We start from the raw sequence: 26,451 nt of genomic DNA on the forward strand, positions 1-26,451 counted from the left end.
TGTAGACTTTTGAACCACTTCCTTGATCTTGTTGCGTTCTGAGAAATGTACTTCGCAACTGCTGCAAACCTGAGTAAGGAGGTGGCTGTAGAATAAGTAGTGTCTTTAAGTGTTCATGCCATATTTTGAATGTAACATATGACTTCGCCTCTCGGTTTCTAACGGAAATAGGAAGTGGCTTTAAACACGATACGTGACTCACCAATGCAACACGTGTATTTCTTCTACTCGAGTTAGGGATGATACGGTATTTTGTGTTTCAGTATTCGTCTTCTCTTGGTGTATTGGATTTTCCACATCTATACGTTTCATTGCGTGTATCAGAAGTTTTCTTTTTTTCTTAATTTGTGTCCTTCCCCATGACCTACTCACTATCCAAGAACAGCTGTTCCTTGGACGCCATCTTGTCATCACGTTCATCAAATACTGGACATCGTATGAAAATGAGGGCAACGCCACCTGTTCTCTTGCTAGTGGGTGTACGACATAGCAACAGCCACGCCATCTTTGGAGCGCCACTAGAACTGTATGATTCGGTTTAGCAATTGTGACGCTTACGGCTCTTTTAAAACGTAAATTTCTTTCCATTTTCCATTACCACTCCACCAACAAGTAGTAATAATAAAGTTCACTTGGGTCACAGTAAAATCGTAACTGAAGCAGATAATAACTGATATTTCAGAAATCATTCGCTTCAGCATTCACAACATATTCATTAGAGAGAGTACTTCGACAAATAGCCGTGTAACATTAATTAAAAGCTTATTACAGGTAACAGATTTGCGGTGTACTAAAGTCAACCAGCGAGAAAGAAACACGTCGTTTAGTAATGTCGCTTATGGCAAAATGCGGACTGTTGCGCTAGCGTCTTTCGGGGAATTATCGCTTAGCAAGTAGAATATACAATCAAAAGCATGAACGAAACCTTCCGGGTAATACAGCCCATCACTGTATAATCATCGACTGTGCTGTTACAATCACAAAAGCAGTTGCATCTTGGCCTACTGTCTTTTTTATATATTTAGTAAACGGAACGTTTGATACCAAAAACCGTTACATATTCAAAATGATACCTGAATGAGCACACATCCAGATGATACTCCTTTATTTTCCTATCGTCCACGTGGCAATATTATTCGCGTCAACACACCTTCATCAGTCTGTTTTTCCTCTTGCCTTCAGAGGCCGCGAAAAATTTTTTTTACTGCAAATTTCATCTGGGTACTAAAATTACTGTTACAAATGTATTAGACAAATTTAAAATAGATGTATCGCTATACGCCTGTAAAATACATTACTTAGTCTTCAAGTTACACTGTCCACGTGGCTGTAGGCCTAGTCACTGTTCTCTCTTTACCCTAGGCGACTGAAATAAAATTAAATACAAATTTTATCTGGGTACTGGCAAGTAGGTCTACGTTTGATAAATTTAAAATACCAACAGGCCCATCGGAATACTCCCGTAAAAGTGTTACTCAATCCTTAATCCCTAAAGACTGCAATTTTCGCTAACAATGCGCAAATAAAGTAGCCTATCTTTTCAAAGCAGAAAATGTAAAACGGTATATTCACGGGTACCTCTAGAGACTTTTTTGAAAACTGTAATATTTGCTGATGACCCAAAATACTTTAATCAAACGAAACGTGAGTTTTTACATTGGTACTTTTGCCCTCTGGAGTATTGTTTTTATGTAAAAAGTGGAACTATATGAAAATTCTGCGAAACAAGAAACTGATGACTAATTTTTACAGCAATTTTTCGGTACCATTATGGTAGTTACCTTTAGACTTAAGTGATATTTGTGGGTAATTGTAAAACATCAGTTTCAGAACAATTGGGATTTACACTGCCACAACAGAAGGATGAAAGTGATTTCCATGTAGACTTCACCATTTTGTCTAATGACACACAGTGGGATTCTATAATTGATGTAATCATGTTTAAGAAGGAATAGAGAAACATTAGACAAGCAATTAGGACTTTTTGAAAATTCACATTAATGTTAAAATCATGCCTTATTAGTTATTCCTACAATTTATCTCAATATTTATGTGTGAAGCAATTAAGACTTTTTGTAAATTCACATTAATGTTAAAACCATGCCTTATTAATTATTCCTACAATTTATCTCAATATTTATGTGTGAAGATTGAGTGTTTCTGTTTGTGATGTGGTGTGCACCAATGCTTTTATGTAAATAGACCTCTGCTCATACATAGAGTACTGTTATCCTTTGAAAGTTATTATGTGAATATTATGCAAACAGTAGCACATACATAGAAGCTTCTTACTACAGATGAAAAGAGGCAAGATATATATCTCAGTCAGTAGCTTTTGTGCTATTCATATTAGGTTCTTTGACAGTATTTTTAAGTACAACCTGAATATCCCAAACATATGATGTTTACTGCTTTGTACAGCATGGGGAGGCAGACCGTAATACTACTTCCGTCTGTTAATTTATACCTCGGTTCATTTCATATGCCCGGTACAGCATCTGAAACAACTCCTTCGTGGGATATCTAGTACATAAATAAATGAATGAAGCATATAATGTTCCATTTTTTGCTGTGCAAAATGGGAGGAACCACATTAGAATCAAGCACTGTGTCATGTAGATACTTTCTTACTACTTGTGGTTCTTAAAGAACACATAGACCAAACATTAGGTGCAGAACCACTATTTTTACATAGTTCTCTAATCTGAAACATGCCATAATTCAGTCATTTCAGATTGTTACTTCTTTTGGGTTTGCCATTCTCTGCAGATGTGTTGTTGGCAATGCAAGCCATTTCTTTGTGCAATAAATAACATTTCCTAGTGTCTGTTTGCATGATTCATTCTGGCTTTCTATCTGCTCTTTTGTGCATCTTTCTCTTGCCTCATCCTTAATAAAAAAAGCATTGAATGTTGTATCTCTTTGAGTTGTTGGACTGCACCTTTTACTTTGAAACTATCATTTTCAAAATGTAAAATTGTTGCAAAGGCAATCCCTTAAATATTTATTTAGAAAACTTAATACTTTGACTCTCCTCTCAATACCTGATGTTTACATTCTGTAGCGTTTTCAGTAGTTTCTAAAAGAATAGTAGTTATCTAAATGGTACCAGCAAAAAATAGAGGCTAGTTTACAATCTAGACTATTACTTGTTATGAGATTAACAAGTATTTGCAGTTGCTGTATCTTTTTATTTAAAAAAAGGAAGTTCATTCAGTCATCCAATCATCCACACATCATGTTCTGTAGATCCCACCATGAAAGAGTATTGATGTATTATTTACTTATTTTTGAGTTTGATGGATTCTTGACATGAGTATATTCAGGGATGTAGAATATGTCAGATTATTATAGATATAATCATATGTCAATGATTATAAGGCTTACGGTCTAAAACATATCTAAACAGATACATGAAAAGTGAGATACTGGTGTTCAGATAACTTACAGTGCTTTCAGGGATGTGAACACATCAAATTATACATCAATAGCAGAAGTAACCATTGTAGCCTACTTCTGTAAGATATGACAAGATCAAATTATGGTTAGTGTTAAGCTAGTTACATTGGTAATTACAGAAATTACTTCTACATTACTGGTACTTTATGTAAGTTTATGTATCTTAGGAGAAAACAGTTTATACTACTCAGCCCCTGAGATACAAAATTGTTTCTAACTATAGTTACCTTAGTATGTCAATAGCTTATTTGATACTTCAGTATATTATTTTCTATCTACTGTAAAATTAAGAAAATGTTCTCTAGTGTATACTTTATATGCCATGTATTATTATTTGTATGTGTACTGTAATTATGTCAACAAAATGTATTTGTACAATATATGTAAACTCCCTGTGATGAAATCAATGGCATAAAAATGCTCAAAGATGGATCAAAATAAATAAATAAAAGCTACTGCTTGTAGCTAATAATGCAAAAGAAGTATTTACTTCACACAGACTGCTAGCTGGCAAAGTCAATATTTGTTTCATATAAATATTAGAGTTATGCAAAATTTGCATCCCAGGGTTCTAGTTTGTGATAAGCTGCAGAAAGTGTGGCTAATGCTGTATTCCTTTACTTTATTTTTGAATATATGAGGATTTTCAGATTTTTGTTTGATATTTACTGGCAAGTAATTATAGACTTTGTCACCGGTTTATGATAGTCCACTGTGAACCCCATATAGGAATGCATAATCTAAAGGTATCACTGTGGAAATGGTCAGTACTCATGGATATGACAGAAACAGTTGTTCAAATTAAAGAAGTCTAGTTACATGGGTTTTAAAATGCATACCATAAGTGCTGTGAGCACTTCTCCATCTCTGAACTGTGATGTAAATCTCTTGTAATGCGACCTCTTTGATTTCCCACATTATGGGAGGAGGTAGCACAGAATAAAACAAGGAAAAATTGTTTAGAAACGTTCAGCTCCAAAATGCATACCTTAAGAGCTATGAGCTCTTGTTCAGTAGATGAGACATGTTTCACAATATCAAAGATGCAGAAGTGCTCACAACTGTCAAATTACACATTTAAGAGCCCATGTTTACTAGACCATTTTGCTTTGAACAGTCACTCCTGTCATACCCCTGAATGTTGATCATTCCTCCTGGGAAACCTTATACATGGAAATTTTCTTTACTTCTGACTAACAGTTACTGTATTATCATTATCATTATTATTATTATTATTACATTATGTTGCAATGAAGCTGTCATTCTTCTGTGGCAATATATATTTTTAGTTAACTGATTGTATTTATGCATATGAGTGCAGAATTTCCATTAATCTCTCAGTACACCCAATTTGATTATTTTCCTGAAACACTGTAGTGTAGGCCGGAGATTTAAGATCCCCTGTGCTAAACTGTTCCATTCCTTTTCCTTTTTATTTATGAAAGATATTATTTTAAGCAAGTCATCTGACCTATGGTTTTTCTTCATGTCTCTTCATTCAAATTACTTCTGACAGCATCACTAAACTGCAAAATATAGCCCTATATATCTTATCTAATCAGTAAATTTGCCTCCAGCTTTCCAGCGAGTTCCATTTCAGCTCCTTTATCATGGCAGTGGCGTAACTACATTGCTCGACATTTCTGTGGATATATCTTTCAGTCCTTCTTTGTAAATCCTCCAGGGCTAAAAGCAAGTATGAATTGAACTCAACTGAACTGAACTGAATTGTTCTATTTTCCTGTAAACAACAGTTGAGCTGTATAAGGCATCATCATTGCTTAAGTAATTATACAAATGATTATTGTATGTAAATATTACAGTATTACATAATATTGCTTATCTTGTACTCATCACATAATTATTTTTGTTACACAGATTATATAGACTACAAATTAGGTTATACGCCCTGAGATACAATTTTTTTCTTACAGTTGTATGTATAATAAAAGATAATCTTTTTTCTTATAAGTAAGTTAATTTGTGTTATAGAATTCTTTTTCTTTCAACCATGTCTCTACCACTATTTCAAATTTATTTTTGTTTAATACCCCTGTGTCATGTGGTATGTTGCTGAAAAATATTTTGCCAGCATGAAAACAATGGTTTTGGACTTACTTAAATGATTCCAAGGAATGGCCAGTATATTCTTGTTTCTGGTTTTTACGAGTGCACATCTGATTTACTTTCATACATGTAGACATTCTGTTTGGCATGCATAAGTACTTTGAGTGTCTATGGACTGGGGACTGTAAGTATTTTGTGCTCAATAAAGTACTATGTGCAAGAACTAAAAATTGCTCAGATGAAAAATACACTGTGAATTGTGAATTATTTGTCTCATAATGAAAATAATTTAAATCATTTGATTCAGGTACAGGAGACACTTAAGTTGTGGTAAAATTTTACCATAAACAAAGAACAGCTGATGTTAACAAGCAGCATCATAGTAATAATACAATTTTGTTACACATACATACAATAAAATCTAATACTTAAGTACCCCTTGCTCAAGTTAACATTTCATCCTCGATGAATTCTGCTATTAAATAGTAGTGTTTCTCCTGCAGAATCTGCTGTAGCCTCGTTTTTAAAATTTCTCGCTTCATATTAAATATGTTTTTGCCCATTAACTTGTTGTATATTGTTATCCCCATATGCCTGATGGCTTTATTCTGCCAGAGGAAATCCTCTTTTGCAACAGCAGAGTTTCCCCAAAGAAATATTCCATAGCAAAAGTGTGTACGAAAAAAGGCATAGTATGCCTTAAGCATGAGCTCTTTACTCACACAATCCTTCAGTTTCCTAAGGAAATATAAAACTCTTGATAACTTACTGCAGAGCTTTCCTGTATGGGTATTCCAGTGTAATTTACCATTGAGGTAACAATTTTGCAGAATGCTTGAGTTCATTTTGTGCATTTTTAATATCTTTTAGAGTAAACAGGATGGATTCACTTTTATTTTTATGTGATGTCAACTTACTTTCATGGAAATACTGAGCTGCCTTTTCCATCTTCGAGTTGTTCATTTGTTTGGCAAAATTCGCATCATTATATGATGTGATAAAAGTTCTGTCTTCAGTGTCCATCACAGATTTGTATGGTACTAAGTTGGGCAAGTCATTCACATGGACAATAAATAAGAAAGGTCCCACCACAGGCCCTTGTGGGACTCCATATTTTACCTTGAGAAGGTAAGATTTTTTATCAGAATTTACAACAACCATGATTGGTAAAAGTCCAGTACTCTAGATTGGGTATTACCAACGAACAGTATGCCTCTTGCTTCCCCTCCTTTGAACAACCCTTTAAAATTCTCATCTCTTGGGAGATGACCCTGTTTGCCTCGCAAACTACACTTGTCACATGAGGATTCCAATGCAGTTTGACTCCGTATGTCATTCCCAGATACTTAAAATTAGTTTATACAGAGAGTATCCCTCCCTTTAACCTAAACTCAAATATTGTCTTCAACTTTCTGGAGCAGAAACTTGCTTGCACAGATGCTCATTCCATTTGTGTTTACTCACTACTCTCTTGTTGCAAGATGATCCTGGAGAGACTCAAAATCCCACAATTGCATAATTATGCAATATACCACCAGATCATCTGCAGACATTCTAATATTTGAGTGGATTCCTGTGCCTAAGTCATTTATGTGTGTCATAAACCAACTGGGTCCACAGCACATTTCCCAGTGGCATTCCTGTCAGTATCTCCACCTTCTCTGAGACATCTTTGCCTATCCTTACCCCTTACCATTTGGGTTGTACCCTGCAAAAATGCCTTTACACAAGCTACTATTTTGCCTTATTCTCCAGCAGTTCATGATTCATGTAATAATAGTTCATGACAAATACCATTCATAAGTCTAGTGAGATACAACCTAGTTGACCCCTCCCATCCCCCACCCCCGAACCCCCAACTTCATCTATTGTGTTTGCTACATCTTGAGTGAATCTTAAAAGTTTTGAGTTACAAGAGTGTTGCTCTCCAAATCCATACTGAGTATCCTTAATCCATTGAGTTGCATTGCTTAGTGTGTAGATATGCTTAGCTACTAACCTTTCCATAATTTTGCTGACCACTGATGTTAAAATGACTGGTCTGTAATTTCTAACATCATGTGGATCCACTGCTTTAGGGACAAAGGTCACAATGGCTACGCACTAGCCAACTGTCTCTCTAAGCTTGACTTGAACAATTCTGGCAGGGAGATCACAACTGTTGAGTCTGCCAATTTTTTTGTTTTATCTTTTTTTTTCTTTTTCACATGTCACTGTCTGGCTGTTTTTTACTCGTTTAATGATCTCCTTTGTATGTAATTGCTACATGTCCATCTGATTCTTCCTCCAAACACATGCCTCAAGGTTTTTTCATGTAATGACTGGAACTACCCCCCCTCCCCCCCCCCCTCCTCTCTCAGTGACAGAATGCTGTAAGTTCATTGTGTATATCTCATTATATTATAAAAACTCTTCGTCTTTTCCCCATTAAATCATTTTTAGCTTCTTGTATTGCCCCTACAAGTTGTCTCCTTTTTTCTCTTAAGTAAACTCTGTTCCCAACATCTTTTTTTACCTTAGAGTGTTCCATCCTGAATTTTCTTCTTGTTGTTCTTATATTTTTGTTATAGAATGCTGGATGTGTCATCTTACCTTTCTTTTGTTTTCTGGTACCCACTGTTCTTGCCCTCTGTCAATCAGTTCCCAAGCTTTCTTCTCTTTTGTTGCCACTGAATCTTTACCTATCTCTCTGATTTCCATTATTGTGGTTATTAATGCTCTGCACTACTTCTTTATAGTCATTCAAATCACGTGTTTCACCAAGAACAGACCCAAAATTTGTTTCTCCCTTGTAGCCCATGTCATCACTTGGTTGAAACACCTTCATCCCATCCAATGTTTTTCCTAACTAATGCTTTTTGGTGCCTCCCCCCCCCCCCCCCCCCACTTTATCCCAGGTGAATGTAGATTCCCTTGTGTACCTAATAGCCTGGCAATCTGTTTCCATCATCCACCAATTTCAATAGATTTTCTAAATATTCTTTCCCATGCTATATCACACTATTCAATAAACTTCAACTATCCTCACTTTCTTACGTTTTATTTTCTCAGGCAGCCAGTTGAGCTGTGATGCATTGCTAGGGATTCTGGCTGCCGTGGTGTGGGTTGCCAGTTCAAACCAGACCACCAGCAATTATTTTCTATTTAGTATTTATCATTTCAGGAAAGCTCTCAAAGTATCTTATGTTTGTAATGTGTGCATAATTCAGAATATTCAGTTTTTGTACACACATCAAAAGAAGTTTTGCATCTCCCCAGTTCCCAGAACTCATGAAGATAGATGTCGACTTTGGACATTGTATCCCAGACTAAGTCCCTTTGACAGTTCAGAGATGTCACAAACCCTGACCAAAGATGTAAACAACCATTCATGAGCAGCACCTACTGACAGAGGAGGTCCGACAGCCAATCAGTTCCAGTCATTCCACCAGGAAGGAGGTACACGGGTCATATTGTCTGTAGTTCAGCCATGCCTAGACGGTCAATACTGTGGTTTGATCACGTCTGCATTGTTACTTTGTGCCAGGAAGGGCTTTCAACAAGGGAAGTGTCCAGGCATCTTGGAGTGAACCAAAGTGATGTTGTTCAGACATGGAAGAGATACAGAGAGACAGGAACTGTTGATGACATGCCTCACTCAGGTTGCCCAAAGGATACTACTACAGTGGATGACCGCTACGTAGAGATCATGGCTCAGAGGAACCCTGACAGCAATGCCACCATGTTGAATAATGCTTTTCATGCAGCCACAGGACATAGTGTTACAACTCAAACTATTCACAATAGGCTGCATGATGCGCAACTTCACTCCCAACGTCCATGGCGAGGTCCATCTTTACAACCATGACACCATGCAACACAGTACAAATGGACCCAACAACATGCTGAATGGACGGCTCAGGATTGGCATCACATTCTCTTCACTGATGAGTGTCGCATATGCCTTCAACCAGACAATCGTCAGGGACGTGTTTGGAGGCAACCCGGTCAGGCTGAATGCCTGTCCAGCAAGTGCAGCAAGGTGGAGGTCCCTGCTGCTTTGGGGTGGCATATGTGGGACCGACGTATGTCGCTGGTGGTCATGGAAGGTGCTGTAATGGCTGTACAATACATGAGTGCCATCCTCCAACTGATAGTGCAACCATTTCAGCAGCATATTGGCGAGGTATTTGTCTTCATGGACGACAATTCACATCCCCAACGTGCACATCTTGTGAATGACTTCCTTCAGAATAATGACATTGCTTGACTAAAGTGGCCAGCATGTTCTCCAGACAAGAACCCTAGTGAACATGCCTCGGTTAGATTGAAAAGGGCTGTTTATGGATGATGTGACCCACCAACCACTCTGAGGGATCTACTCAGAATCGCTGTTGAGGAGTGGGACAATCTGGACCAACAGTGCCTTGATGAACTTGTGGATAGTATGCCCTGATGAATACAGGCACACATCAATGCAAGAGGACATGCTACTGGGTATTAGAGGTACCGATGTGTACAGCAATCTGGACCACCACCTCTGAAGATCTCGCTGTATGGTGGTACAACATGCAATGTGTGGTTTTCATGAGCAATAAAAAGGGCGGAAATGATGTTTATGTTGATCTTTATTGCAATTTTCTGTAGAGGTTCCGGAACTCTCGGAACCAAGGTGATGCAAGAATTTTTTTTATGTGTGTATATACAGGGTGTTCAAAATATAGTGATATTTAAGAGATGGTAGTACTCATCTAAACAAGAAAGATAATTCTAATAAACATAGATCCAGAAACTCATGCCTTCTGAACTAAGTCCAATAAGGGCCAGGAAAAGCATACTTTCTGCAATAAACATAGGTTTACTGGAAGTGTTCAATGTGCTGTCCGTTCATGACAATGTACCTTGGTTGTTGTTGTACCTGCAAGCATGCATTGAAGATGTGACCCTGTAGTGTCTGTACATCATTGATTGGCGTGACATAGACCAATTCCTTCAAGTGTCTCCATAACTAAATGTGTAGGGCATTGAGGTCTGGGGAATGAGCTGGCCGAGGAGTGGGGGCCCCCCAACCAATCCAGCAGTCCTGAAATGTCTACATCAGATGCTTGTGCACATTTTGCTGGAAGTGTGCTGGCGTTCCATTCCGCATGAACCACATTTGTATTCATTGCTGCAGTGGCACAGCCTCCAGCAAGGTAGGCAATACATTAATGAGAAAGTCCAGATAATGGGCCCCAGTTAATCTTTGTGGAAGCATGTATGGTCTTATTAATCTGTTTGCTCACATGTCCCTATTAATCTATCGCCAAGTATGCCTCCCCATATATTGATCGAGAATTGGTTTTGATACCCCCTTTCCTGAACTGCTTTGGGATTTACATTTGCCCATACATGCTGGTTATGGAATTCACAACACCTTCTCTTACAAACCCTGCCTCATTGATAAATACAATCTTGTATGTGAACATTGGATCTGCGGCACACTTCTGCAACAGCCACTGACAGGATCACCGTACACCTTGATGATTCTGTGACCTTAGGGCCTGAACACACTGTAGATGGTATGAGTACAGCAATTGTTAATGAAGTACCCCCTCCCCCAGATAAGATACACACCTTCAGCTGCTACTTATTGTCACACACTGGTCTGAGGGATTTCTTCCACTGAATTAGCACACACTCCTCTATGTCAGATGTGTGGACTGTATGGGGCCTTCTACTGTCAGTCTTCTGAGGTGCAAGGGCACCTGTGTCTGTCAGATGCTGGAAAAGTCTGCTGAACAGCTTTTCAGAGGGCACTCTGTGCTGTGGATATTTTACAGTGTAGAGGGCATGGGCTTACAGGCTATATGCCCATTTGTTAAACCATAGCAGAATACCATATCCGCCATTTCACTTGTTGAGTAGTAGGCTTCCATTGCTAACAAATGGTGGGAAGAGAGAAAATGTAAATATAAATATACCATTTGTATGCACAAACAGCACAGTAGCGGTAAATACATACGTGAATCTGTGTTTGAAAGAAGGTACAACACTATGATACATACCCAGGGTTGACTAATTAACAATAAGGCACACAAACATGACAAAAACTAGTGTAGCCTATAACACGAGTAGAACTACTCAACTGACTGCAGACCACCTTATGGTGCATAGAGTAGTGTAGGTAAGACATCATGATACCCTGCCAACACATTTGACAGAGTGCTGATGCAACGACTGTGCTAAATCTGCAAGCAAGCATCTTGCAGCCCTTCCTATAAACATGCGTTTATCTCGGAAAGTATGCATTTCTGGACCCCTGTATACTGGCCTTATTTTTCTTGTTTTGATGAATACTAACACCTCTCAAATTATTCAACACTTTTTTTTAACACCCTGTGTAGCACCCCTCTCTGTCCAAGAGTTTTCTCCTCTGTTTTTACACTGTTGTAATAAACCTGCTTTGCAGTTAAGTGTTGTACTTCACTGATGATGCTGCTTTGATGTTTGGAGTCGACTGTGGTTATTATGTGACACTGTCAGGTGGAGATACTGGGTACTGCAAAACATCTACATCACTATGACTCCAATTAGGCAATGTAAAAGTCATGGCCTGCATGGACAGGAACCAAAAATGAGCATACATCATTCCCAAGAGCCATATATTCAGGTAACTGATGGATTCCAAAACAGCAGCAATTCAGCTGCACATCAGACATCCATCTGGTCAGGACCCAATGAAATACCTGAAACTATACAATCAAGTCATAAAATATAATAGGTAGGATGACATTATATGTGTTGTGGCATCAGACGCCAAATGTGGCATCAAGACACCACATGTAGTGGGTGGGTGCCTGGAGGTGCTGTATTAAAACTCAGCGAGAACTTTGCAGATGTTTTATTTGCTTCCACTACAGTGCTCTGTTCACCTTGGACTGTGCCACAGGCCCCACAATGCTGAGGAAGCACCCCAATGGCCTGTGCAATGCAATTCTGTGTCGTGTTGGCCTTGTATGGCAGCTGCAGAGTTCCGATTACATCAGGATAGCTGCACCAGCAGCTGATGCAGCACTGCTTGGTATGAGCCGTGGGTGGCCAGGTGTGTCTTTCTCGCCGACGTGGCTGAGATTGTGGTGACCAACAAGTGCCCACTATCCAGCGTCTGTCTCTGCGGCCCTTGCCTCGGGAAGTCTCCGGCGTGTGTCAGGAGCTAAGACGTCTGCCCATGGTAGGGAGCCAAGGAGTGGCCCGCCATGGCTGGCTGCAAACCCCGCATTGGCCTCAGAGGGTTGAACCAACAACCCACTGTGGACTGGGACACAGGCACCCCATCTGTTGCTGCCTGTAACCCAGCGGTGTGATACGCCCTGCCATCCAGGAGAGCTGCCATACTTGAATGACTCTCGTTAGAAAACAACACCTATTTATACTCGGCTGCACACCTCTGTTTCACTAATGCACACTTAAGTTGGCCAGTGGCCATCGTCTGCCTGTAACTTGTGCCAGAGAAACTGCTGTGTGCACCCTCTCTGGCTGTTCTATGCCCCCGTGGCCTCTATTTGCCTTCACAACTGCTGGTATGCGTAACTTAATGCAATCCGGCCCGCACCTAGTGTAACTCGTGCTCTGAATGTTGCACAAAACTAACTTTCCCTATCCTAAACAGTGGTGCCGCTACATATGTTTGGCAAACATGTATTTTGACTTGGATGGTACAGTCCACTAGTGACTGGAGAATAACAAAGAGAAGCTTGATAGCTGGGACAAATCCAGGCTGAACTGAAGAATTAAAACAAATATTTTGTAATATTATCAAGAAAACAATTGATGAGTGGGCCACCATATCATGAGAAAATGACAAGTTGCGTGTACAAAATAGTTTGACCCTATGCCTCGCTGTGAAATTCAATATGACAGAAGCCAAAAAAATCTCACATCTGATGAAAGGAGTCACAGAAGGTATATACCAAATTCTCCTGGTAAAGAATGTCACAACAACTGAGGAATCTATCAAGTTGTGCCAGTGCAGCAAGGAAATGCAACAGAAAAGAATTGGATGAAAGAAGTGTGACTGACTCTTCAATATGGTCCATATGGCAGTTGTGGAAGACCACCGTAACTTCACTTCTCTCATCTGCCAGGTAGTGAGAGCTGAGATATAGTAGTTTATGGAAACCAGAATGGTTGGATTGAATAAGCAAGAGACAACAACCATGAATATTGAACACATATATCAAGTATAATGGAGAATGTTGAAGAAGATGTATATCAGACTTTAGCACCAATCTCCACCACCAGTTGACAATGCTAGGGATAATGGATGTGGCAAATTCAGACTTCTACCGTAGCTGTCAAATGAAAATCCAATGTCTGAATAATGTAGGTTCAACCAACTTCTCCTCCAAGTATAACACCCCACTGAAGTACAGGCATTTGCAGCAAGGAGGACAATGCACTGGTATCTTTCCACTGTGGGTGCCTTGGTCACGTTGTATGCTACTGCAGAGAAACAAGATGTCTGATGGATGACTACTACATTCCCAGATGTTGACCATCACAACAGTTCTATTCATGCTGTCAACTACAGGGGATTCCAGTTGTTGACCTGTGGGATGAAGTCCGTTGCCATACCCTGGACAGGGTCATTCCCCAAACTCAGTACAGGCATGCTCCACCGTTTTGCAGAGGAACCAGCTGCTCCCTTTGTGCTGGTGTAAGCTGTCGCCAGCACATTGGCTGACAAATATGTACTAAGAAAATCATTAGTAGACAATGGATCAAGTGTGCCTATCAGGAGAGAGGCCAAAGACAGACTCACAACCAACACGCTGCCAGTGCCCTCTCGACCGCAAGTATTTAGATCACTGCTGCTGACCAGAGAGTCTCAGTCACTAGCACAGTGGCTCACTGACTTGCCCAGTCAGTGATGCACCAACTTGCACTTGAGTTTGGTGTCTGTCATTCGTTGCATAGCGGGACTTGTACTTAACTAGCAGTGAGACTAGTATGGGCGATTACAGACGAGCTTGTACCACAAAACATGGACTCTCCTTAAGATAAGTAGCTTCCTGTTTAAGTAAATAAAGAACCCTTTTAATACATGTGTGCAATTGTGTTGTAGAAAGAGCATACCAGTCACTAAACAACATCCTCTCCCTTGATTCCTATGGTTCAAGACTCAACAGTGGCAACGAGGACACAACAGTGGCAATGAGAATAATTCAGTTCTGACGAAGTTAATCAACTTGGCTGAAGATTTTGCTTGCTTCTCTTGTGCTTTAGCTTGCAGGGGTGCTCATTTCTATTTGCTCAGTTATTTTTGTGTTCTTGCATGTATTCCAGGAGGAGGGGGTAGCTGCAGGACTAATCATATTTCTCTTTTCAGAAGCTTTGCTGGCTTTTTGCTATAATGTATTTATGTGTACGATGGTTACCACACCCCCTCCACTGCCTGCCCCTGTGCCTCAGCCACATATGGCCAATGTGATGGATCTAACACAAGCTTTTCAGTTGCAGAATCAACAAATTGCTGCCTTACTGATGATGGTACAACAACTACTGGCTGCACAAGCTATGTCGGCTGCACAACCAACCGACCAGTACAACAAGTGCTGCCAACCAGCATACCAATGTTCTGGCAATTTAATGAAACAGAAGAAGAATGGCTCAAATACCTGGCTCAGTTCCAAGCACATTGTCAAGTTCATTATGTTGAAGGTACTGTAAAGTTGCAATACTTTCGTTTGATTGCAGGGTCCCCAGTGTTCAGGGTAATAAAACAACTATTCCCAACCGCATCTCCTGACGAACTCAGCTATGACCAAGTAATCGCTGCATTAACTAAGTACTATGACCAGCAAGTCCAAGTAGCTGCAGCTAGATATCAGTTCTTTTGTTTGCAGAAAAATCCAGAACAGATGTACTGCCAGTGGTACACAGAACTAACAGGCATGGCTAGGAAGTGTAAATTTAAGTGTAGTTGTGACAACTTTTACTGTGATTTAATGATAAGGGATGCAATAACATTCAACATCGCAGGTAGTAGAATACAGGAGCAGATCTTAAAGTACTTTGATCCATCACGTCCCGAAGTATTGAAAATCTTAGAGCAATGTGATTTGGGTGCCGTAGCGACTTATAAGTTTTACCAATCCCCAATTTGTTGGGTCAAGTCGCCCCTTGTTCGTGACCACCCCATGCAGTCACAACAACGAGCACATATGCAGCCACATGGACAGCCACGTAGACATGTAAACAGGCCTGTGAATTTAGTGAAGTCTTGCCCTATATGTTTTGCTCACCATAAAAGACAGGATTGCCCATTACATCATGTAATGTGTTACATGTGTGGAAAAAAGTCCATGTCCAAGCAACAAAGATGCCAATTTTGCCCACTCTTAGACAAATCAGTCTCATGTACATGCATTGAACATTGTGTTTTCAAAACCTACCACATGTTCTGACAAAAGTAACGTTAAGGTTGAGCCTCCTTCTCTCCCTAGTGCTGTGCAATGATTTCTAACAAACTATTTGCTGGCTGTCATGTGAACTTTCACTGGTGCCTCAGTAACTTAGTTTATGAGTGCCACGTATGAACAGTTAAATTCTCCATGCCTTTCTAAATCTAGCAAGCACCTCACTGCTTACAATGGACAGGAAATTCAAGTGCTTGGACAATGTAGTTTGTGTGCCACTTATGAATCTCAAACAATCACAATGAATTTTACTGTGTTGAAATTAAAAGACAGTGAGAACATATTCGGTTTAGATGCCTTTGATTTGTGTGGCCTTGGCATCCAAGACAATGTACTTTCAGTACCAGCTTTTGGCCCAAAAGACAATGCAGCTAGCTTGCTTAGAGAATTTCCTAAACTATTTTCAGAAGAAATGGGAAAAGCTAATAACGTTGTAGTGCGTGTTATGTTGAAAGACAATGCACAGCCAAAGTTTTTTTGGCCCGCCTCATTCCAGTTGCTTTAAGAGACAAAGTAGCCAGTGAATTGAAAGAATTGCACAATAATGGTGTAATTCCTTCCATTCAAGATAGTCAATGGGCAAGCCCTCTTGTTGTGTTGCCAAAACCTTCTGGTCGTATTCGCACTTATGTTGACTTCAAGTCTACAGTCAACCCACAGACAGTAGTTGACACTTATCCATCACCTCTCCTTGAGGAACTCATGGATGGGCTTGGTGCAGGATGTTACTTTACTAAGATAGATTTGCATGATGCCTACTTAAAAATTCCATTGGATGAAGAATCACAGAAAGTGTTTGCTGTAAATACCCGCGTAGGACTGTTCAAGTATTTGTATTTGACCTTCGGCATTGCTTCCACAGCTACCATTTTTCAATGTTATTTGGAACAGCTAACTGCAAAAGTGCCATTTTGTTCAAACTACCTTGATGGTATTGTTGTCTCAGGTCATACACCAGATGAACGCATTCCCAATTTGTGTACTCTTTTTTAAGTGTTCTCAGAAGCAGGACTCAAGTGTCGTCTCGAAAAGTGTGACATCTTTCGAACTGAACTACAGTACTAAGGTCATGTGATAAACAGTCAGGTATGCACCCCCTCCAATCATATTTGCTTTCAATCTGTTACCTGCCTGTTCTTCGCAATGTGTCTGAACTGCAGTCAGTTCTAGGCAAGATGACATACTACATTCAGTTTATACTGAATGCCACTCAGACCATGACTCCATTGGATTGCTTGCATTGGAAAAATGTGTCTTTCATGTGGACTAAAGACTGTCAAGATCAAATCTGGAACACAAAAATGCTTTGCTTAGAGACATATGTTTAGTGCATTTTGACCCTGCCAAGCCAGTAGTTTTGCTAGTCAACACTTCTTTCTATGGAATCGGCACTGTGCTTTCACACAGAATTGATGCACAAGACAGACCTATTGCTTTTGTCTCAAAGATGTTAACTCAAACTCAGTGCAATTATTCTCAAATAGAAAAAGGAGCTCTCACTATTGTGTATGGTGTGACCGAATTCTGTCACTATTTATATGGTCAGAAGTTCTATTTAGTGACATGTCACAAGCTTTTGCAGTCCTTGTTTCATCCATCAAAGCTGGCTCCTACAGGCACTGCTCAAAAATTGCAATCATGGGTTTCATTGCTTTCACATTATCAGTATGAAATTGTGTACAGACCTATGGCAAAGCTTGGCAGTGCATAAACCCTATCTCGCCTTCCGATTGGCCCAGACTCTGATTTTGATGCATGTGCCACAGCTTGTTGCCAAATCGTTATGCAGCACTCTGAATTGCTAACTCAGTTGTGCACCGATATTTTGGACGTCAAAATAACCTTTCAGTACAACAGGGTCTGATTCTAGTTCAAAATGACAGTGGACAATCATGTGCTTATTCCCAAAGTGTTGCAAAAGGATGTGTTGTGATTGCTCCTCCCAGGACATTGTGGAATTGTTTTCACTGAACAGTTAGTATGACGGCACTGTACTTGGCAGGGCATGCATTCCTACATTGAACAGATGATGTCACAGTGTCACACATGTGTGGAAAATGAATCTGCTCTGCCACAGACATTCTCAGCTTGGCCTAAGACTCGGTTCCCATGACAGCAAGTGCACATTGACTTTGCAGGACAATTTTGGAACACTCATTGGCTCATAGTGGTAGATTCCTTTAGCAAGTTTCCATTTGCAGTTCCTATGGCTTCTGCCACATCATGTAGCACCATCAAGTGTTGTCCTCCATATTTTGCTTAGAAGGTTTGCCAGAGGTACTTGTGTCAGGCAATGGACCACAGCTCACTTCACACGATTTTGAACAGTTTTGTGAATGAAATGGCATTCATCATCTCTGTTTCACCGACAGTCCAACGGAGAAGCAGGATGCCTTGTATGCACTTTTAAGCAGCAGATGGTCAAGCTTCGTGCTGGTACTGAATAATTACTTAATTAAACAATTAATCATTTTTCTTCAAAAGTAACAAACTTTTAAAAATTAACAGTGCTAAATACTTGCTCTCTCCTGTTTAAATTTTCGGGTTGTCATTTATGAATTCTTCTACTGATTAGTAATAATTCTGCACTAGTTTCACATAGGCATATAAAGATTTTTCAATGTTTCTGACTTTATGCTGAGCAGTTCTTTTCCTTTCAGTTTGTTATAAATTTTTATGCCCATATAATGTGGAGTTTGAGCATAAAGTTTTAAACATTGGGTGGGCAGCATAAAATTATTTTCATGTCTGGTGTTATAATCATGTTGAAAATGATTTGCTACAAACAAATCAGGGTTACTGTGTACAAAGATAATCAACTCATATATGTATAGTGAGGGAACACTTAATGTACTTAGATTTTTTAAGAGAGGGCAATATGAATTTCTTCACCCTGCATTTTGCATATTTCTGATGGTTTTTTGAGGTTTTAGTATTCAACACATATGGTTTGACTTACCCCAAAATACAATTCCACACCTTATTATTGGCTCAAAGTAACTGTGACTTATGCCCATACTGGCAGCACTGTACAATATCCTCATTGAAAATGCTAGGTTATTTAATTTATTTGCAAGGTACTGTATATGTGATACCCATGATAGATTTTTATCTAGTTGGATTCCTAGGAATTTCACACAGCTATCTTCTTGCAAACCCTGATTTCTGTGACTGACCTGAATATCATTTAATTTTGCTTATTTTGTTTTAAACTTCATTAACTGAGTCTTTTCCATGTTTAATTTTAACCTGTTTAATTCAAACAGGGTATCTAATTTTTCTGAAGTATTTAATGTAGTTTGTGGAATTTGATCAATACCATTACTTTCAGTGATTACAGATGTGTCATCTGCAAATAAAACTGAGTGACACTCATTATTAAGTGGCAGATCATTTATGCAAAACAGAAACAGAATGGGAACTAAGACAGAACCTTGAGGTACTCCATGTGAAAAGGTTTTCCATTTTTAAATATGAGGTACTCCATGTGAAATGGTTTTGCATTTTGAAGTATAAGTTCCTCTCTCTGATGATATAACCCCTAATTCTATACTTTTCCAGTTTACAGAGTAGCAAGGAGTGATTAACATTATCAAAGACCTTTGATAGGTCACAAAAAATTCCTGTGGCATGCAGTGAGTTGTCTAGAGATGAGCTAATTTTATCAACAAAATGTTGTTTAGCCTCTTTGAAATCCATACTGATTTTCTGAGATTATTTTAATTTTTTTCTATGAAATTTTGAATTTGTATGGTGACTACCTTTTCAACTATTTTTTATAATGATGGAAGAAGAGAGACTGGGCGATAGTTTCCCATATGTTATTTTGTGCCCTTTTTGAATAGTGCCTTAACTACTGTGTACTTTAGAGTACATTTTAGTGATAGTATCACTTTTCTATATCTTTTACAGTAGTTTTGGTAAATGTACTGAAAAATTCACCTTCATGTTGCTCACAGTTGAAGAAATTTACTTATTCTGGGTAATCTTCTACACTGATGTTTGATTTGTTTACATTTATAAAGAATTCATTAAATAATTCAGAAATTTGACTAGGATTTACAATAGTTTTATCCTCTATCTTGATTTCAGAAATATCATGGCTTCTACCTGTGGCATCTGTTTTAGCTTTGATCACTGACAATAATGCCTTTGATTTGTTTTCACTATCCAAGGAGAACTTTAGATTGTTAATAGTCACGACCAGTCACAACTCACCCCTAAAGCCATGTGCTTAGGAACAGCTGAACCAATCCAGGAAGGGCAGATGAGTGCCGTCAGTGAAACATTGTGCTCCACTGTACTACAGAGAAAGCAGTGGTAACAATGATAAATGGCCCAAACACATCCATAACAGACACAGCTAGCAGGATATGGAATAGGCTTAAAGCTAGACTACAGCAAATAGTTTTACCCTCAGACCCGCATGTTATGAAGTTATACACAAAGCTAAATGACTTTCACATATCAGAAGTAGAGAGAAGTGTGAGCACACACTAAAGAGACTTCACGTGTGAAGTTCTTAGGCACCCAGATGGACAAAAAACTGAGGTGTCATCAGAGCATAAATAAGTAACCCTTAGTTCTGCCTTGTTTGTACTTACAATACTTTCGTTTGCCATACTCTTCTAGGAACATGCAACTAAGGCCAAAGGTATTTATACTGCATAAGCATCCTTTAAGGGTGTTATCTAGAACTGATGGCCAAACATTTGGCAGGAGCCCCTTCAGGCACATAAGTGATTCTTACATTAATATGCTGATACATTTATTTCCTAATGGCAACAATGATTAACAAAAGGGTAAATTTAGGATCTCAGTCATGTCATAAATAAAAAAAATGTCATGTGACTAAGGCCTCTCATCGGGTAGACGGTTCGCCGGGTGCAAGTCTTTCGATTTGACGCCACTTTGGCGACTTGCACGTCGATGGGGATGAAATGATGATGATTAGGACAATACAACACCCAGTCCCTGAGCAGGGAAAATTTCCGACCGAGGCGGGAATCGAACCCAGGCCCTTAGGATTGACATACTGTCATGCTGACCACACAGCTACCGGGGGCGGACTAGTCATGTCATAAGAAGATGCTCAGCGACAGAATATACATAGTCAGAACAAACACTAGTGTAAGTGAGCAATGTGATATGTTTAGTGCAATATACATTATCCACAATAAACTCCTGAGCAATGAGTTAGCAAAAGGCAGCCTGCAGAGACATGGCTCTTTAATATTCATCAAAATGTTAAAATGATGTTTCTGAAATAACACAAGGAAACTAGAACATAAAGGGGATGATAATATTACAGACACATTTAATTAAGAAACTTAGCAAATTATAGTACACACAAGGCAACAGGATTGCAGACATACAATGATGTGCACAATTTAAGACCCATGTTGATATACTGTCACAGTGTGGTAAGGAAATTGGTAGAAGTCTGGCAGCTGTTAGAAATGTATGAACCCCATGTGGTGACTGGTGTTATGTTGTGTCTTGGTTAATAACGTATTGCCATGTAGTAACCACACTGAGTCCAATTACAAAAGCAGGACCCTCAGTGAAGTATAAAATTTAGTGCTGAAGACATGTTCATTATGAACTCCAACATACAGACAAATCAGACCTAAAGTACTGGACAGTAAGTGCTGCTGTTTACTCAAACATCGAGTATTCCAGAATATGAAAATATTACAAACATAAGAAGTTTCAAGAACCTTCCAGAAATGAAAATGAATGGGTTGGTGCATAAGTTCATAGTGTTTTTCCATATGTTTAATAAACACAACATATACACATAACAGAGCTTTTAGTCATCAGTAACATAGTCTCCTTCACTATTTACAATAATCTGCTAGATCTGGGTAAGTTTTTGTTCGATTCCATGACTGTAGAACTCTTGTGGCTTTGAGGTGAAGAACTTGTGGAGCTATGCTTGGGGTGCATTTTCATCCAGAAAGGAAGTTCCTTGAAGATTGGCTGATTGAGAGTGAAATAGGTGAAAATCTGAGATCACAAGATGAGATGCAGAATGACTTCCCACCCCAACTCCTGTACAGTGCTTTTTGTTAGACTAGCAGAACGCAGGTGGGCATTGTCGTGGAACAGCATCATCTCATACAGTCATACTGTCATTGTTCTTGGACTGCACCTGCAAGATGTCTCAGTTGTTGACAGTAAACATCACTAGTGATGATGCAACTGAACTCGGGCTCATTTACTACCTATTTTTTCACGTGGCTCATCTGCAAAGGGGGTTGGTAGTAAACAGTTGCATTTGCACCCCTATTATTGAGTCAGATATTGGCTGGCTTTTTGAACAGCAGTGAATTGAACTATACACATTCAGATTGAAACATTTATTCAAAAGAAACACTTTAACGTTGTGGCCATGCATTTTTAAGTTCACAAATAATAATTGGTGCAATTTGTACACTGTTTGTCTCACACCCACACACTTTCACTTTGTTTCTTCGCATACACTGGCGTCCATGCTTGCACTCGTGGCACTTTGCCGCTCCCAACTCGCCACCACCAAGGCTAACAACAAAAGACCCCGATTTTCCCGCTCATATCCACAGTCCTGAGTTGGGTCACATGACACCACAGTAGTCAAAATAATCGCTAAACATGGCCACAATTCATTTACAATATTTTATAATATATAAATACTTAAATCTAAATACATTATATAATTTTACAAATTATCACCACACTCATATAATTCGTTGCAATTAAAAGAAAACCAAAACACTATGCAACAGAACTACAATGCCCATCAAAACACACAACAAGTATTTTCCGGTCTATTTTGCCCAGCATATTATCTCTGCTGCTGTGCTTTAAAATTTAAATTACTTGAAAGAGTGCCATATTATCCCCTGTTACCTTACATACTTTGAAGAGTTCCATATTATCCCCTGTTACCTTACATACCCCCACTTCATGGAGACATTATCTTAGTAACGGCAACATGAAATACCACCAAATGGAGTGACCCCATATTACCTTATATATTAAACATTTTAATTATAACTATAATGGCACCAAAACATGTAGAACAGTGTTATAGTGGTGAGTTAATCAGTGTAAGTACTGTCATTAGAAAACATATATACATAATCCAACAATGTATCCAACTCAAATATACAATTAGATAGTATCCTTTTGAGTCTGATTGGGCAGGCAAAATAAATGCCCATGTTAGTCTATATGTAGGTTGCACACTCACTGCACATTAACACTTCCACTTTTTACACAGTTGTTTCTGTAAGTTGCACGAAGTTGTTGTAACCAGATCCTTGTGTTCACAGGTTTATGCATTGGAATACAGTCTTTCCAAACTTGTCAGCCAGCAGCACTGTGCTTCCTCATTATCCAAGCCATCCTATCAAAATTTAACCAAATCCTCATGAATCTTGCCTAGACATGCAGACCCACATTTCCCAGGAATCAGGCTATCCAAATCCTCCCCAGAACATCCTGTTTTCACTGATCAGTTCTTATTGAGGTTTGTACAAATGACAAACATGCACAAAAATCAAACACAAACATGGCATAGTTAAATATATTCTATTTCACCCTTCAAATGTTCCCAGATCAGGACCTCCGACACTTCTACCCCCCCCCCCCCCCCCCCCTGCACCAAGATAATTTATTCCCAGATGCTGATTCTTATTTTTATTTTTTTTTTAAGCATCCATACAGCTATATCACTGTACATAAATACACTCAATTTTTTTTTAATTCCTATATAAATTTTCACATAATATTTGGCAATATCTTGAAACCCATTCTTTTATGACATTTCCATGGCTACCTAGATTCAATCATAAATGGCAAACAAACTCACCAAGGTCATAAACTTTTACTAGCACTCACTTAGCCATTAGTGTTCTTTCCCTCACTTTCCTCATGAACATCTTATAATAAGCAAGTTAATTATTTCCCATATGCCTCTACAATTTGCATATTTAGTGATTGCCCTACATGACTGTCCCAGCAACAATCCTACCCCCACGCAGCAGTATCAACTCCAGGTGCCACAGATACATTAGAAATTTTAATAAAATCTCAACTATTTTTCTTTAACAAACTATTTGCAGATTTCCTCCCTCCTATATTCTCCACATATTTATACAGAAATAGATTATATGTACAGTAGGTTTCAGTTCCCGTATGACTTTCAACAAGGCTTCTATCACACCCACATCAGTTGTGCAAATCCATTGGACAACAGATTCCCTTATTGCAAATACATACAGTATAATGAAGTTTGTTGACCACCAACAATGGCATCGCAACATACACAGTAACACAAATAATACTCCAATTATAAATACATGTATACATAGCCCCCAATAATTTTTTTTTAACTCGACAATAGTGTACATGGGAATCTCACTTCCTTAACCTTTATTCTTTTACCACATATTTTTTCAACTCCGTTACATTTCTCAGTCCAGATGGCTTTTTGGACACTGGATATACCAACCTATATGCATTAGGGTGTGGACAACCCGTTATCTCAAAGGGTCCATGGTATAATTCAAATAACTTTTTGATTTCGCCATCAGTGTCACTGGATTTTTTTTTTTTTTTCCTCACCAGCACCTTATCTCCCTCCTTGAACTTTGTTGTCTTATACCTTTCTCCAAAACATACATCAGTATCCCCTTCAAACAGATCCTTAATAGCAAACTCAACATTCTCTTCTTCACTTAATTCTTCCAATTTTCTGGCAATTTTAAATTTTATTTTACCCCATTCTTCAGGCATCAAAGCTTTATGTAATTTTGCATAGGACACCCAATTACTCAAATCATAATCAGCCTCCTCCTTTCCTAACCATCCACAATTAACATCTTTGAGGCTTGCATCATCAGTTAAGAAAACATAGGTTTCACTTTTATCTTCTGGGTAACCTACAGCAACATTCTCCATATCATTACGCATTTCCATATCCACACTGAAGTCGTTATCACTACCACAGTTAACACCTGCACCCACAAGCACAGTAACCTTATCAGTAGGTAATTTACCAGCATTTTCCACATTGTCAAATACACCACTCATATTAGCCTTTACATCACACTGAATAACCCTCTCCTCACCTTTTCCACAATTCTCCATACTATTTTCAATAGACATCTCTACCCATTCATCACACCCATTATTACTGTGAACATTGCCCCTTAATTCCATATCCATTTTTGTTCCCCCTTTTGATGAAACTACCTCTGTCTCTGATCTTTCAATGAATTTTGCTGCACACAAACCAATATTGTCCTCCTCTGCTTGTAATTTCTCTTCCCTTTTAAACATGTCATCAATGTTAAACTCACACTGTTAATTGCTGATATTAGCCTTGTTCCCTTTTTTCCTCTTATACCTTTTATCTGTATTTCTATAATTGTTAAAACCCCCCCATAGATTTTCATTTCCTAAGACAGCATCCATATGACATATCCCAATTTCCCTATTTTCCTTGCTGACTTTATTACTCATCCCATCATGTCCTTGTCCGGCCCTGTTCACATAATTATCGTGGTGGCCTTATATCGGCGTAACCACGGGGCAGCGCGTATCTTGTCCAGCACAAACACTCCGGTACTGCTAATGCACCGATTTAGCTCAGAGCCCCCAACCTGACTGTTCAAAAGCCTAACATCAGACGGACATTCGATTCCGAAATACTATGGAATATGGAAGAAAGTCCTATCCCGGACGAGCCCCCAATTGCAACTGAACTCGGGCTCGTTTACTACATATTTTTTCATGTGGCTCATCTGCAAAGGGGGTTGGTAGTAAACGGTTGCATTAGCACCCCTGTTATTGAGTCAGATATTGGCTGGCTTTTTGAACAGCAGTGAATTGAACTATACACATTCAGATTGAAACATTTATTCAAAAGAAACACTTTAACGTTGTGGCCATGCATTTTTAAGTTCACAAATAATAATTGGTGCAATTTGTACACTGTTTGTCTCACACCCACACACTTTCACTTTGTTTCTTCGCATACACTGGCCTCCATGCTTGCACTCATGGCACTTTGCTGCTCCCAACTCGCCACCACCAAGGCTAACGACAAAAGACCCCGATTTTCCCGCTCATATCCACAGTCCTGAGTCGGGTCACATGACACCACAGTAGTCAAAATAATCGCTAAACATGGCCACAATTCGTTTACAATATTTTATAATATATAAATACTTAAATCTAAATACATTATATAATTTTACAAATTATCACCACACTCATATAATTCGTTGCAATTAAAAGAAAACCAAAACACTATGCAACAGAACTACAACGCCCATCAAAACACACAACAAGTATTTTCCGGTCTATTTTGCCCAGCATATTATCTCTGCTGCTGTGCTTTAAAATTTAAATTACTTGAAAGAGTGCCATATTATCCCCTGTTACCTTACATACTTGAAAGAGTTCCATATTATCCCCTGTTACCTTACAATGATTA

General features: G+C 38.9%; 1 long non-coding RNA gene across 1 annotated transcript in view; it reads left to right on the top strand.

Annotated features, from left to right (window-relative positions):
• Positions 1–482: 482 nt before the first annotated feature.
• The window catches only part of LOC124622187, a 90,886-nt gene continuing 64,917 nt past the window's right edge, over positions 483–26,451 (top strand). The window contains exons 1-2 of the long non-coding RNA XR_006980600.1: positions 483–572; positions 15,001–15,207. This is a non-coding gene — a long non-coding RNA (uncharacterized LOC124622187). The remainder of the gene's footprint in view (positions 573–15,000; positions 15,208–26,451) is intronic.

This window comes from Schistocerca americana, chromosome 7 (assembly GCF_021461395.2).
Source record: "Schistocerca americana isolate TAMUIC-IGC-003095 chromosome 7, iqSchAmer2.1, whole genome shotgun sequence".
NCBI lineage: Eukaryota > Metazoa > Arthropoda > Insecta > Orthoptera > Acrididae > Schistocerca > Schistocerca americana.